Raw genomic sequence first — 13,516 nt, 5'->3', positions numbered from 1 at the left:
GCTTTTCCTCCCAAAGGTACACAAGGAAGTCCACTCTTGCTGGACTAGTGTCATAGAGAGGATAGATACCCCTTCCACAATACCAACCACAGAAAACTGTCCTTGGCCAGGTGCGCAGCAGCTGAAGATTACCCGGAGGTATTTGGACAACATCTTCACAGTGTGTTGCAAAAATCCTCTGTGTGAGGAGGTGCTAGATAACCTCCAGGTGTGAAGATGTAGGCTTCACAACTCTTTGGTGGATGTTCACATGAGGTTGTTTGAGTAGATCGTCACGCGGATAGAGCTCTCTCTAGTGACTTAATGTTAGCAGCTAAGAAGATCCGGGAACCATTCCGCAAGATGCTATAAGGTTCATTGCCGAGCTAGTGGATGATCTTGCCTTGTTGAGCACCCTTCTCATCAGGCAAAACGAGAAAAAAGCGTAGATATTGATGTCCCACAGTTGTTTTATTGCGTCTTATGAGAGAGCCTGGGATCCGGTGTTGTCTCTGGCTCCTTTCATCTTCCCCTCCTTTAGGGGAACAGCCCCTACTTTACTCTGCAAGCTGGCCTCCTCTGTCTGCAGGTAATAACCATTTCCCTTGTGTAACCTGGTTTAGAAATATTTACTTGTTGCATCGCCATGTACCTCTGGTGAGGTGGGAAATTAGTAACGTCTATGGTCAATTCAAAGAATTCCACGTCTTTTGAGAATTCTTACCTAGACAAGTCACATTGCTAGTATCATACAATCACACGAATTGCTCAGGCCACGAAAGTGTGCTTTTGCAAGAAGTTTCAGTGAGTGTCAGCAGGGTTAGCATAGGTAGATACCCGGACACCTAACCTCTTGCCTGGCCAGGCAGTTTAAAAAATTTTTTTTAGTTGTTTTCTGGTTCAAAAATCCATTATCATTGTTCTATTGTGTAACTTTTAGTTTGATAAATAATTTAAAGTAGAACAAACATATTTACAACCTATTTCTTTGAATTATGGAAGATATGAGAGAATAGTGTTCTTTTCAGGTTTTTTACCTTTTTTAGCTGTTAACTGTTATATTACTGTACATTGTTATGGTACTATTGTGTAAATTTTAGTGAGTGAAGAACAGTAAATCTAGAAGCTTTTTTTGTGTATACCAATTAGTCCATTTTCCTCAACTTCAGTATTTCATGTTGTAGCATGTTGTAATTATGATTATTGTATTCTTCAATCTAAGCTTTCATGTCTCAGAATTTACAAGCTATCAATAATACAATCAGCCCTCCTTAACTTTGTTAGGTACCAGAGACGGACAAGAATCCACAAATACTTGCTGTCCTAGGTTAAGTCAAGTCTTAACCTACCAACTCGCTCCCCATTGACTAAGAGTGGTTGACTAACACCGTAAGTACTGCCTAATATGGTTTTTAATTGGTTTCTATTACAATATAAGTATTATATTAATGAATGAACACATTTAGTAAGTGTACAGTACATGTAAATGTGTACTATGTACACGGTAAGACTAAGGGACACATAACATGAGTCATTGCCACACTAATACCTACCTACAGTGATCCCTCGCTACTTCGCGGTTCGACTATCGCGGATTCACCACTTCGCCGATTTTTTTCATAACGCATGTATATACATATATCGCGGATTTTCCGGAAATTTCGAAAATGCCGCGATGTGACCGATGGTGCGAGATTGGAGAAAGTAAGGAAAATTGAATCATGGTTGATTTCCAATATAAATGAAACTTTGAGGAGCAACAAAGATATCATTTGTTAGAGAGAGAGAGAGGTAAGGAATGGGAGGTAGTGAAAAGTAGCCCACAGAGAGAGAGAGAGAGAGAGAGAGAGAGAGAGTGTGTGTGTGTGTGTGTTGTTTTAAATGTAATAAACAAAAAAAATTTGATAGGTTATAACACATTGGTGCTTATGTAATATCAACTGTATAGACGGTTTGAATTAAGTTAAGAAATGGTATAAACGATACTTTGTTAGTGTATTCGTACGCTCTCAAGAGCGGCAGCTAGATGTCAGCTGATCTGATCACAGCCAAAAGTAAAACAAAAGAAGTCAACAATACTCGATTTTTAAAACACCCGAAATTTAAAAACAAAAGTACACGCTTTCTTAATATGAAATTAACTATTTAAAGAGTAGCAATTTTCTAGAATAAAATGATGACTAGTGGTTTGCTGATGAAATCAGATGCCGTATTTTTAGCAACGATTGAAATGGATGTAAACTCGGCATAATTTTTTCGTTTCGTATTTAATTGACACTAAGAAGACTAATTTTAGTTTCTTCATCTACAGTATATGTAAGTATTGTATAACATAGAGAGAGAGAGAGAGAGAGAGAGAGAGAGAGAGAGAGAGAGAGAGAATGAATCAGCTGTTGTAATCGAATGCCGTGTTTTTGTTTCGTCAGAATTTCATCGCCACAACTAACAACAACATACTGTACTGAACTTTACGGTATTATACAGACTACAGTAATAACCTATTTTATATGAAATGGGGCTATTTTTTTGTTTAAAATTTAAATTTACGTACGTAAAACAATCTCTCTCTCTCTCTCTCTCTCTCTCTCTCTCTCTCTCTCTCTCTCTCTCTCTCTCTCTCTCTCTCTCGTAAATTGTTTTCTTGCTTTGCTACGTATGTGTGATTTTATATAGATACGGTAAATAATATTTGTAATAACATATTTTCTAAAAGCTTTTACTGTAATATCATTATTTATCACTTTCATCATGCGCGTTAAATGCCTTCGTTTTTTTTATTACGATCGAAGATGGAGCGTACTTTATACGTCATAAAGAAAGACATTTCATTTGGAAGTCCTAAGAAAAATTAAGTAAAACATTGGTAATACAGTAACAAAATCAACATACTGTATAATCAGTATAATCGATGCAAAAACTAACCTATACACAGATGTGTAAGTGCATTTGTTTCTTCATTATGATCAGAGATAAACGTAAACAAAACTTTGGTTGCCATTTTTTATCGTGCTTTTTGGCGTGTTTAGGAAACGCATGATATAAAATCGCCTTTAATATTTGTGCCTGTTTTAGTTTAGGGTACTGTAGTACATGCATTAAGTGTTCTGTACATTAAAGGGTAGTTTGTTAACAGTACTTTGTACAAGGGAAGGTATTAAAAGTCTGAATATACATGTTAAATAAATAGGTAAATATGGTGTCACTACTTCGCGGATTTTCACCTATCGCGGTCGGGTCTGGAACCTATCTACCGCGATAAACAAGGGATCACTGTATAGGGTTTTTGACAGGTCGATTTGCGTCATTGAAACTGTACTCATAGCCTATATCTACATTACTATGAAGTACAGTATTTTGTATACACTACTCTACTGTAGCTAATATAACAATAACATTGCAGTATTACACAGTGAATATTTGTTGCCACATTAACAAATCTTACGTTATTTATTGTGGATTGTCTTCCGGCGAAGCTGGAAGGTAGCCATTAGACTAAAAGTGCGAGGGGCCAACCCTGCCTAACCACTTGAGTAGGTAGCAGAGTGTAACTGGGGGCTACCCAGCCATCTATATATACTCTCAAAGCTGTGAGCTATGTCACTTTTTTCTTTTGGCTTGCAGAGAGCGGACGTTTCCTCTCTTCTCCAAGGCTGTTATTGGACTTTGTAATTTTTTGCTTTCTCTTTTCAGGTGTGCTTGTACTTCTTGACGCCCTCATATGGACATGTCCTAGTTGCGAGGGTGCCGCATATGGTACCTTCATGACTTTGGTGGATACCAACCCGCACTCCTTATGTCCAACGTGTAGAGGGTATCGCAGGGAGTGGTCTGTCTCACAATGGGAGAAGTTTAGACGGCGCAGGAAGAAAGCGAAGCGTGGTTTCTCTCCCTCATGGGCAAAGAAAGAGTGTTCTTCTCGCAATCCCAAACCTCTTTCTAGAGCTCCTTCTTGCTCGATTTCCTCCAGGGGCCATCAAACAGGAGAGCAGAAAACATCTTGGCAACCTCGGGTTACTGGGGGTTAGTTGCTTCCCCTAGAGGAGTGCCTTCACTTCCAGCCGCTGGGGAGCCATTCTCATTGCAGACGTGTTACAAGCGTGACCATCCTTACGAGTTACTGCTTCCTCTACCATAGAAGCTTTACTTCTCCTTCAACACAGTGCTAGGAAGGATCCATCTCCAGAGCCTTCAACATCTTATTCTTTGGAGGTCTGCGAAGTCCTCTTGGACCTTCCACGCAGTCATCACGATAATGAGCAAGACAGTCTAGATCTAGATCAGGATGGTCAGGTTCTAGATTGCTCTGATCTAGGTCACGAGGACGATGCTCACGTTTGCGAGGGCGAGGCTCCCGTTCGCGAGGGCGACATTCATGCTCGCGAGCGCGCTGTTCACGATCACGAGCTATGTGCTCAAGACGTTCACGATAGCGGGCTAGACGCTCACAGTCATGAACAGAATAGAATGTTCACGATCGCGGGCTTCACAATCACGAACAGAATGTTCATGATCGTAAACCGCGCTTTCACGATCAGTCTAGACGTTCCTCTTCAAGAGGAAGAGGTAAGCGAATGTGCAGTCCATCTGCACGCGTTCCTCTGTGACGCACTCCCTAACACTTTGGGTTGCCCCTGTTCAGAGGCCCTCACTGCCTACTATGTCTAGTATAGGCAATACTCTGGAGCAACAGGAATCCTCACGGCTTCTATCTTCCAATACGGTTCCTGATGCTCGTGAAAAGAGCACATCTGCTCGCTAATTGCACTCATTGTCATATGAAACTCGTGATTTTGCACATGAATCTCTCAATTTCATGAATAAATCAGTGATTTCCACGAGCGATTCGTGAGTAAGTGTGGTCCCAACACCTCCAGCGTCTTCCCCCTCTAGTAGTTGGCCTATAATCTCCCAGAAAGGTTCAAGGAGCCTCCTAATTAGTACGTTAATGTGCTTATTAGTCCTGATCACCTTCGTTTGTCAAAAGAGCCTCTCCTGTTGCCTCAGAGGCTATATCTAGTATCATCCCAGGCTCCTAAAATTCCTCTTAGATGATGTTCTCCTAGATTCTCTAAGGAGGTACCACCCCTCAGGAAGGGTGAGATGGTTCTAGATGAGATCTTCGAAACTCGGAGGCCCCTTAAGACCAGTGCAGCTTTGGCCTGGCCTAGGGCCTGACAACTGCCAGAAGGAAAGCTATCACTCTGATAGCTGTAACTTCTAGTTCCTTCTCGCAGTCTGTACCACTTCCTTTTGTGTTACAAAGGAAGTACCATTAGGTCGAGAAGGAACCACATTTCACCATGTCCCTCGACCTTTTGTTGGAGTCTCTGATGAAGGGTCTTCTGACTCAAACCCTCTCCGCTTTGACAGCCTCCCTTTCATCAGTTGAGCTCCTCAACATAGAACATGGCATGAAGTACCCTATGCATGCTGCTTCGCGGGTCAACTTATGGTTTGGGGACCCTGGGCTACATTGTGCACTCCCACGATCTTTCAAAGGAGTCCACAAGGAAGTCCTTGGAAGTCCTATTGTCAGTTACCTGAACCTTTGAGTTTTTGTCGCACCACGTCATCAACTTGTGGGTGAATGCTATACTCAAGAGGAAGGACACCATTATAGGCAAGTTCCTCAGGCAAGTACCAAAAGTAGAAGTGTCACGTTTGAATGATTCCAAGCTTGAGAGTTCTCTCTTTGTTCTGAAGGAGATTGATAGGGCTGCTAAAAGGTAGATGAAATCATCAAATGATTCTCTCCTCCACAGAGCCATGACATCCAGGTTCTACAGAAGACTGTCCCAGCCTATTTGTAATCATCAGGCTATCTCCAACTCCTCGACTTCTAGGTCCTCCAGACCTCCGAAGGTGTCCAAGCGCCCCTTTCAGCCCAAAGACCAGAAAGGGAGCAAGGCCTTCAGGGGAAAGAAGGGAGCTAGAGGGAGTGACTGAGGGGGTCGATACTGCTAGGAACATCAGTCCTCATCCCCGACCACTGTGGTGGGGGCCTGGATGCCTTCAGCACCTCTGGCCGAGATGCCAGCATCATGGAGTTACATAGATGATCAAAGTGATCGGCCTTGGGTATCATGTTCCGTTCATTCAATCTCTCCCTCTGACTCGGGATCCAGTCCTGTTAAGCTTCTATCCGAAGGGATCCGCAAAGGAGCTTGCCCTCCGAGCCGAAGTTCTGACCATGCTGTCGATCAGCTGAGTCTCTCTCTCTCTCTCTCTCTCTCTCTCTCTCTCTCTCTCTCTCTCTCTCTCTCTCTCTCTCTCTCTCTCTATTATATAAGCCAGTAGAATATATAGTCATCGGATAACTCATTTTTGTCTTGTGTATCATTCCGATTATTTAACGATTTATTTGAGGTACAGTGCAATATTTGCCTTTTTCTCACCACTCTTTTTAATGATAATGTCTACTTATCCTTTTCACTGAAATGGACAAACAGCTGCTATGATTACAATGGCAAGCATAAGATTTTGACTCAAGAGGGTCGGTGTTGGCGCACTGAGTGACGCCAACTGGATCGGAACCCAGTCGGAGTGGCGCTAATTTCAAAATTATAACCGCGGAGTTTGAACATATATTTTTACTTGAGGTAGTTGCATTCGTATGTCTGAAAGTTTGCAACCAGGATGTTTACACCTTGTGGACTGCCTTTAAATACAATACAAATTAGAATACAAAGTATCGGTACAGCACCATTAATCATGTACGTACTAAGTTTTACACAGTAAGTTTGAAGGATGATGCATCTCTTTGAGCCATTGACTGTTCGGCGCTTGGGGAAGTGTAATGTTCAATGGGTATCATGTTTTATACTAAAATCACTATAAGCATACTGGATACGAACAGATTTTTACATCACAATGTGTGATACTATACAAAAAAGTCCAAAGCAGGGAATCACACACGAGAAGAAACTATGCAAGGCTGAGGCCTTGTAAATGAGTTATGGGGTATTGTGGAGAGGGAAACGTCGCAAAGCATGGTAGGTGCTAAAGAGCACGGTCCATTTGAAATGATTGGTTGTGAGAGTACTTATCGCAAACCTGCGAATATGTGATTTTTTTATTTAATAGGTTATGCGATTCTGGGTCGCGTAGAAAAAGGTCAGAGAACTTAGAGAAGGATTGCATTTCAAGCTCAATAAGTTTTATCATGTGTATGGCTTAGTGGTTTTTCTTAACTGTTTCCCAAACTCTCCACAGTAGCCCTAAGCTGGTCTGACTTGACCCTTAAAATAGGGTACTGCAACATTATTGTTATTATTACTAGCTAAGCTACAACCCTAGTTGGAAAAGCAAGATGCTATATGCCCAAGGGCCCCAAAAATGAAAAATAGCCTAGTGAGGAAAGTAAATAAATAAATAAACTAGCAAACATCTATATTCCATAGACAATTCAAATCTCACATATCTTGCAAATTCTATAGCAACCATCACTCGGCAACTCAACATTTCTTTCAACATTTACTCAAATCATAATTTAATAAATCCACCACTTCATCTCACTGATTCCTCAGTGTTATTATTATTATTATTATTATTAAGCTACAACCCTAGTTGGAAAAGCAGGATATTATAAGCTCAAGGGCTCCAACAGGGAAAATAGCCCAGTTAGGAAAGGAAATGGAAAAATAAAATATTTATAGAGTAACAATATCTCTTATCTAAACTATAAAAACTTGAACAAAACAAGAGGAAGAGAAATGAGATAGAATAGTGTGCCTAAGTGTACCCTCAAGCAAGAAAACACTAACTTAAGACAGTGGAAAGGATCTCTTACTTGCATGGCTGTTCAACTAATTTTTATATTTTTCTCTTAATTTTTCAAGGATTATAAGTAGACAGCTGAAATGCAAAGGGAAGTGAGGGTATAATAATATAACTAAATTTTAATAGTAAAGGTAAAGAATCAGGAAAAATAAAATAAACTTGAAACCAGTACATTGTATAAAAACTCACATTTTCCCCATAAAATCTGTTTCCCCCCCCCCCCTAGAATCCAGGTTTATGAAAATAAAAACCCAGCCATGTCGTCCTGATGGAAGGTTCCTAATAGTAGCTTCCAAGGGATATATGTACTACAGTGACATTCCCAGAGAATTTACCTTTAGGTCTCCAGAATTCTAACTCCTGGCGCGAATATCCTTAACATTCTTTTAAGCATATCGCATAAATCAGGGGACGTATATCTTGATACGACACATAGCGATATTCACCCCGATTAGCGTTTTCACTTCGAGGGGGAAGAGTGGCAAGTTTGGAAGGGGGGCCATTATCAAGGTTACCCTATTTCCCATACTACTATTGAGTATCAGGATGGCGCCATATCCAAGATGGCGGACATTCCTAATAGTATTGAGCATGGTGCTACAGATATAGTAGTTTCTGGAGGGATTATGCGAAGGCCTTTTCTATAGAAAAGGAGGGTGGGTCCATCAGGACGACATGGGTCTCTCACCAAAAAATAGATTTTTCGCTTCGCTCAAAATCCGTTTTTTGGGCTCAAGCCATGTCATCCTGATCGAAGTTTACCAGCGCATTACTAGAAAGTACTAGGTGCTATATCTGTGGATTTTCATCGGTGCCTTAACCTTGGGACAATTTTTCTATGGTCATCTGGACCATTTGAGTTAAATGACGTTACCGTTATCCGTCATTATCACTAATCATAGACAATGTTAGTGCCTCCTGCCCCCTACAGGGATGAGTCACACTAGACGCTAGAAAAGGTGCCTCAAGGTCAGCATATATTGTATGAACAAACATAAGTATTCACTGGGTATACAAATGGTCTCACGGTTTGTATATTGTCGGAACAATATGTGTCCACTATATCCATTGTTTGTAAGCTTACTGTACAATGATATGAGGTTTACTTAAATGAGTAAGTCAAAGAGCTCTGGCATCTTTAATGCGCAAATTGCTGGGCGAACTAGGACGCAATTACATTCTAATAGACATTTATTTCTAATAAATGACTAAATGGAATAACAAGTGAAACGAATGTAACATGTTAAAAGAATTATACGTGCAACATATACAGAAATTATTTTCCCCTCCCTTGAAAGGGAAGAAATGATGAGTGCCACTCTAAGACTGGAAAATTTTAATAAATTTTTCTTTTATAATTTCTGTAAATGTATCCTATCAACACTGTGTACTACATACACACGGCACAAGTGTTATCTGTATAATTCCACACTTGAGATTTTGAACAGACTTAGTGTCACCATGGTAACACTCACTTAAAAGGTATCACACCGGAAGTGTCGACACCTTTTCCCTTTAATTGATAGTCCCAATCAATTAACTGTTCATCGCAGTAATTAGACGACAGGTTTTAATACACTACCTGCCGCTACCACATAGTGCTTCAGTTCATGGACCTGCTTAGCATAGTGTTTGTAGAACACTCTGGATGATTTCCATCTAGTATATGAGCGAAGACACTCAAAGTCCATATACAGAAAAAAGTTGTGATGAAGCAATTTTCCTCGGATCATGACCTGCAGGTGTACTGTCAGGATCTGCTCTGCGAATAAAGTAGGTGAGCTTCGCCCTCAGTTGTTTTAGGGATAAGTTTGATCCAGAGGTTTCTCCTTTGAAGAGTTCTCCTCCCCTGAAGTCTGAAGTTCAACAAAGATAGACCTTTAGACACACTTCCTTCAGAGGGCAGATTCTCTAGGGACCCCATCTTTCAGTGGGTAGTTCGTTCTTAGCGAGAAAGGTTGGATCAGGAAAGAGATTCAGTTCTCCCGCTTCTGTGAACTGAATGTGGCCCTCATTTCTAGATAGGGCTATTTCACTAACTCTTGCCCCAGAGGCTATAGCGAACAGGAAGATAATCTTCTGGGTTAGATCCTTGAGGGAAGAATCTTCATTGTTCACATATGAGGCATAATGTCGGACCTTGTGCAAAGACCATGAGATGGGCCTTGTAGGTGCTGCAAGCCTAAGCCTTGTGCATGCCTTTGGAGTCATATTAAAGATTTCATTCGCCAGATCCTATTGAAAGGCATATAGAAGAGGTCTAGTCAAGGCTGAGCTGCACGTAGTTATTGTGTTAGCTGCCAGACCTTGATTATGAAGGTGGACAAAGGACAGACAGAAGTTCATTATATAGAAGAGGTCTAGTCAAGGCTGAGCTGCACGTAGTTATCGTGTTAGCTGCCAGACCTTGATTATGAAGGTGGACAAGGAAGGACAGACAAGTTCATTGAAATTTCTTTCGGTCCTTTTGCTTTTACAAAAGTGTAACACTTTTTCCAAGATGACTCATATTGTCTTCTAGTTGACTCAGACTTGTATTCTTCTAAGAATTCTATATTGCCTTCTGAGCTCCCAAATATTTTCCTAACTGCTAGGGCGAGAAAATCGTGAAATGAAGGGTTTGGGCTCTGTGATGAATCGAAGGCAATTAACTTTGAACCCTCTGAGATAGTGCTGGGTTCAGTACAAGGGCCAGCCTCAGCCTCAGTTCCTTCACTAGAGGGAACCAGTTGCTCTTGGGCTATTTGGGAGCCACCAGAGTTGCCCCTCCCTGGAAGGATCTCAGCATGTTGAGGACCTTCAGCAGGAGATTGGATGGAAGGAACAGGAATTCCTGAGTCCATCCCTTCCATACTAGAGACATGAGACATGGTGTCCATTATCTCCTCTAGAGGATCCTCGTATGGGGCTACATATCGAGGTGGTTTCTTGATGATGTTCGTCACGAAGGGGTCGATTTGCAGCTCGGGGACTTGTTCCCATCTGGGAAAGAATAGGTCTGCGTCTGTGGACCATTTTGACTCTGTTGGCTTGAGCCTGAGTAGAGCATCCGCTGTCACATTGCGGATCGATCGTACGTGAACTGCTGATAGGTAAGGGATGGCTAACATCACCTAGACTGGAGCCTTGTCGATTCAGACGTCTCATTATCGCTTTGATGTCCCAGATCAGCCTGAGGAGGCCTGATCTGCGTGGAGAGAGTTTCCCCAACCTCAACAGGACTACCATGGCCTTTGGTAGAAACGACCAAGCCCCTTGGACTTTCCTCTGATGGGAGTGAACACTCCATTCTTCCGAGCGTTTAATGCTTATCTTCTCCAGACTCTTAACGCATCTTTCAGCTGAGCTCTTAGCACTGGGCCTGTCACTACTGCGAACTAGAGAGAGTTCAGGACTCTTTCCTGTTAGCGTCTTGGAATCCTGACCGATTACCGAAGTCTCTTGACCGACCCTGCGATCTCCTTTTACATCCCTAAGGGAAAGGAGAGCCAGTGTGACCTCAGGTTCCGATGGTTTTTTAACCATTGAAGCCTTTGAGCTGGAGAGAATCAAGACTTTTTGAAGCTGATTTTGCATCCCAGATGTTCCCAGAACTGGATTACTTCTTTGGATGCTCGGAGACCAGCCGCTTCGGGTGCTGCCCGCACCAGCCTTTCGTCCAGGTACTTTGTCACCTGAACTGTTTCTAGGCATGGTTATTGCATGACTGTGTCCGCCAATTCCGTGAAGATACTTAGAACTGTGTTTAGTTCGACGAGTATGGCTTTTAGGATATATGGTATCCTCTGTAACTTGAATCCTAGGTAGGAGGAGAGGGGACGATTGACTGGAAGCTCCCAATAGGTACCTTTCAGGTCTATCAAGACTGTGAGCACCCCTTCTTGAATTAGGGTCTTTATGTTCAGAAGGAATAACATCCTGAACTTGCTGTTTTATTTGAACTTGTTGAATGGCAACAAGTCCAGAATGACTCTTGAGTTTTCTTGAGTCCTTCTTGTGAACACCAAACAGCCTTCCCTGGAATTCGATGGACTCTACTTTCCTTACCACCTGTATTCTCTAGAGCTCTAAGGTATACTCTCCTAGAACGGGGTTGGAGTGTAGGAAGAGTTGAGGAAATGATGGTGGAGGCATGTCTATTTTCCATCCTAGTCCAATCTTGATTAGGCCTTAGACCCAAGGATTGAAGGTCCAACGATCCTGAAGGAACCTCCCTCCTACCAGAAGCATCTTTTTGCTTCGACTGATCAGGTTTACCTCCTCGACCACCTGCCTGAGGCACCATGGTCGTAGAAACTGTGGGATGTTGTTGAACAGACCGAGGAAAAAGTCTAGACTTCCGTCTTCCTTTTAGGTTGGGGACCCACATCCGTGGAAGACTTTCTCTTTGAAGAGATGCCCCACTTCTGGAGAAGCCTCGTATTCTCCGTGGTGGCTTTCTCAATCACCTCTTTGACTACCTCGTTTAGAAAGAGGTCTGTACCCCAGATGTTAGAAGATATCAGCTTCCTGGGTTCATGTTTCACTGTTGCAGCAGTGAACACGAACTCTACAGCCTCTCCTAGCCTTCATAAAGGCATATAGGTCTTTTACTAAGGTGGCCATATGCATTTTGGCGAAGACCATGAGCATGTCTGGGGTACTTTGATTGATTGAACACAACTCTATGCAGTTCTGTAGGGATAGGGAGGCTGCAAGTCTCTCCTTTGTCTCTTGTTCCTTGCACAAAAGAAACTCGGAGAGTTTAGGGAGATTTCCGCTAAACTGTCGTCCAGCGACGTCCGCGTCTAGTTTCCTTTCTGAAAAGGTTAAGTGGACTTCCTTCCAATCCTTCTCCTGCATGGGTAAGGCTAGTGACAGCGTCTTGCACTCCTCAATTGCAGGACATGGTTTGCCTGCCTCCCCTGCCTTGGCAACAGATTTAAATGCCTTCCACATAAAGGGGAATGCTATTGAAGCAGGAGCAAAAAAATAGGGTATCTCACTTGGTGTGAACTTTTTCGACATCGAGTAACCCGCCTTTCTCAGACTACTTGACAAGATAGCCTGTGCCTTATCATGGTCGAGAATCATGACTTCCTTCAGTTCCGTTTCTTTTTCTGACGTTGGTTCATGCTTCATTCGAATGAAGCAATTAGGGAAAGCGTTAAGGCTTGGCCAAAACTGGATTTCGTCTAAAGGAACAGCTCCCATCTTCTCCGAGATGTAGAGTTTGCCGGCTAAAATCGACATGAGCTCCACGTACCTCCAGGGATTGGTTTTGGAGCATGTCGGGAGGTCTTGGTCTCTGGGTCGCTTGTATGACCCTTGTGGGACGACTAGTGGAGCTTCACAGAGCTCTATCTTGAGTTTCGCATCCTCTGTTTCACCTTGGTTGCGAAAGTTTTCCATTAGACCCGTAAGATGGGCCAGTAACTGGTCCATTTTGTCTAATACAGTGGAACCACTACATACGATTGTTCCAACATACGAAGTAAAATTCCATCAAATTTTTGTCTCGACACCCGAAGTAATGCTCCAACATCTGATGTAGATCTTGTTTACGCCGGTAGATGGCAGCACGTAAGAGGGACACCATTAAGCGTCGAGTGCTCAGTTCTCTGTTCTTGTGCGTCTCGTGTGGTTGTCCTCTGTTTGGTCTGTTATTAACAGTGCTTATTTTCTTCCTTTTCTCACATTTCCTTTTCTATTTTACCTATAATCATGGTGCCTAAGAAGCTAAGTTTCATTACAGGTAGTGGTGAGAAAAGGAAGAAGG

General features: G+C 42.3%; 1 protein-coding gene across 2 annotated transcripts in view; it reads left to right on the top strand.

Annotated features, from left to right (window-relative positions):
• The window catches only part of LOC137651240 (telomerase reverse transcriptase-like), a 117,555-nt gene that overhangs the window by 15,925 nt on the left and 88,114 nt on the right, over window positions 1-13,516 (top strand). For both annotated transcript variants that reach the window (XM_068384465.1, XM_068384466.1), the window contains exon 2: window positions 1,264-1,368. The gene's annotated coding sequence lies outside the window, so the exon portion shown is untranslated. The remainder of the gene's footprint in view (window positions 1-1,263; window positions 1,369-13,516) is intronic.

The sequence above is a fragment of the Palaemon carinicauda genome, chromosome 12 (assembly GCF_036898095.1).
Source record: "Palaemon carinicauda isolate YSFRI2023 chromosome 12, ASM3689809v2, whole genome shotgun sequence".
Taxonomy (NCBI): Eukaryota; Metazoa; Arthropoda; class Malacostraca; order Decapoda; family Palaemonidae; genus Palaemon; species Palaemon carinicauda.
This window is presented reverse-complemented; position numbering and strand designations above follow the sequence as displayed.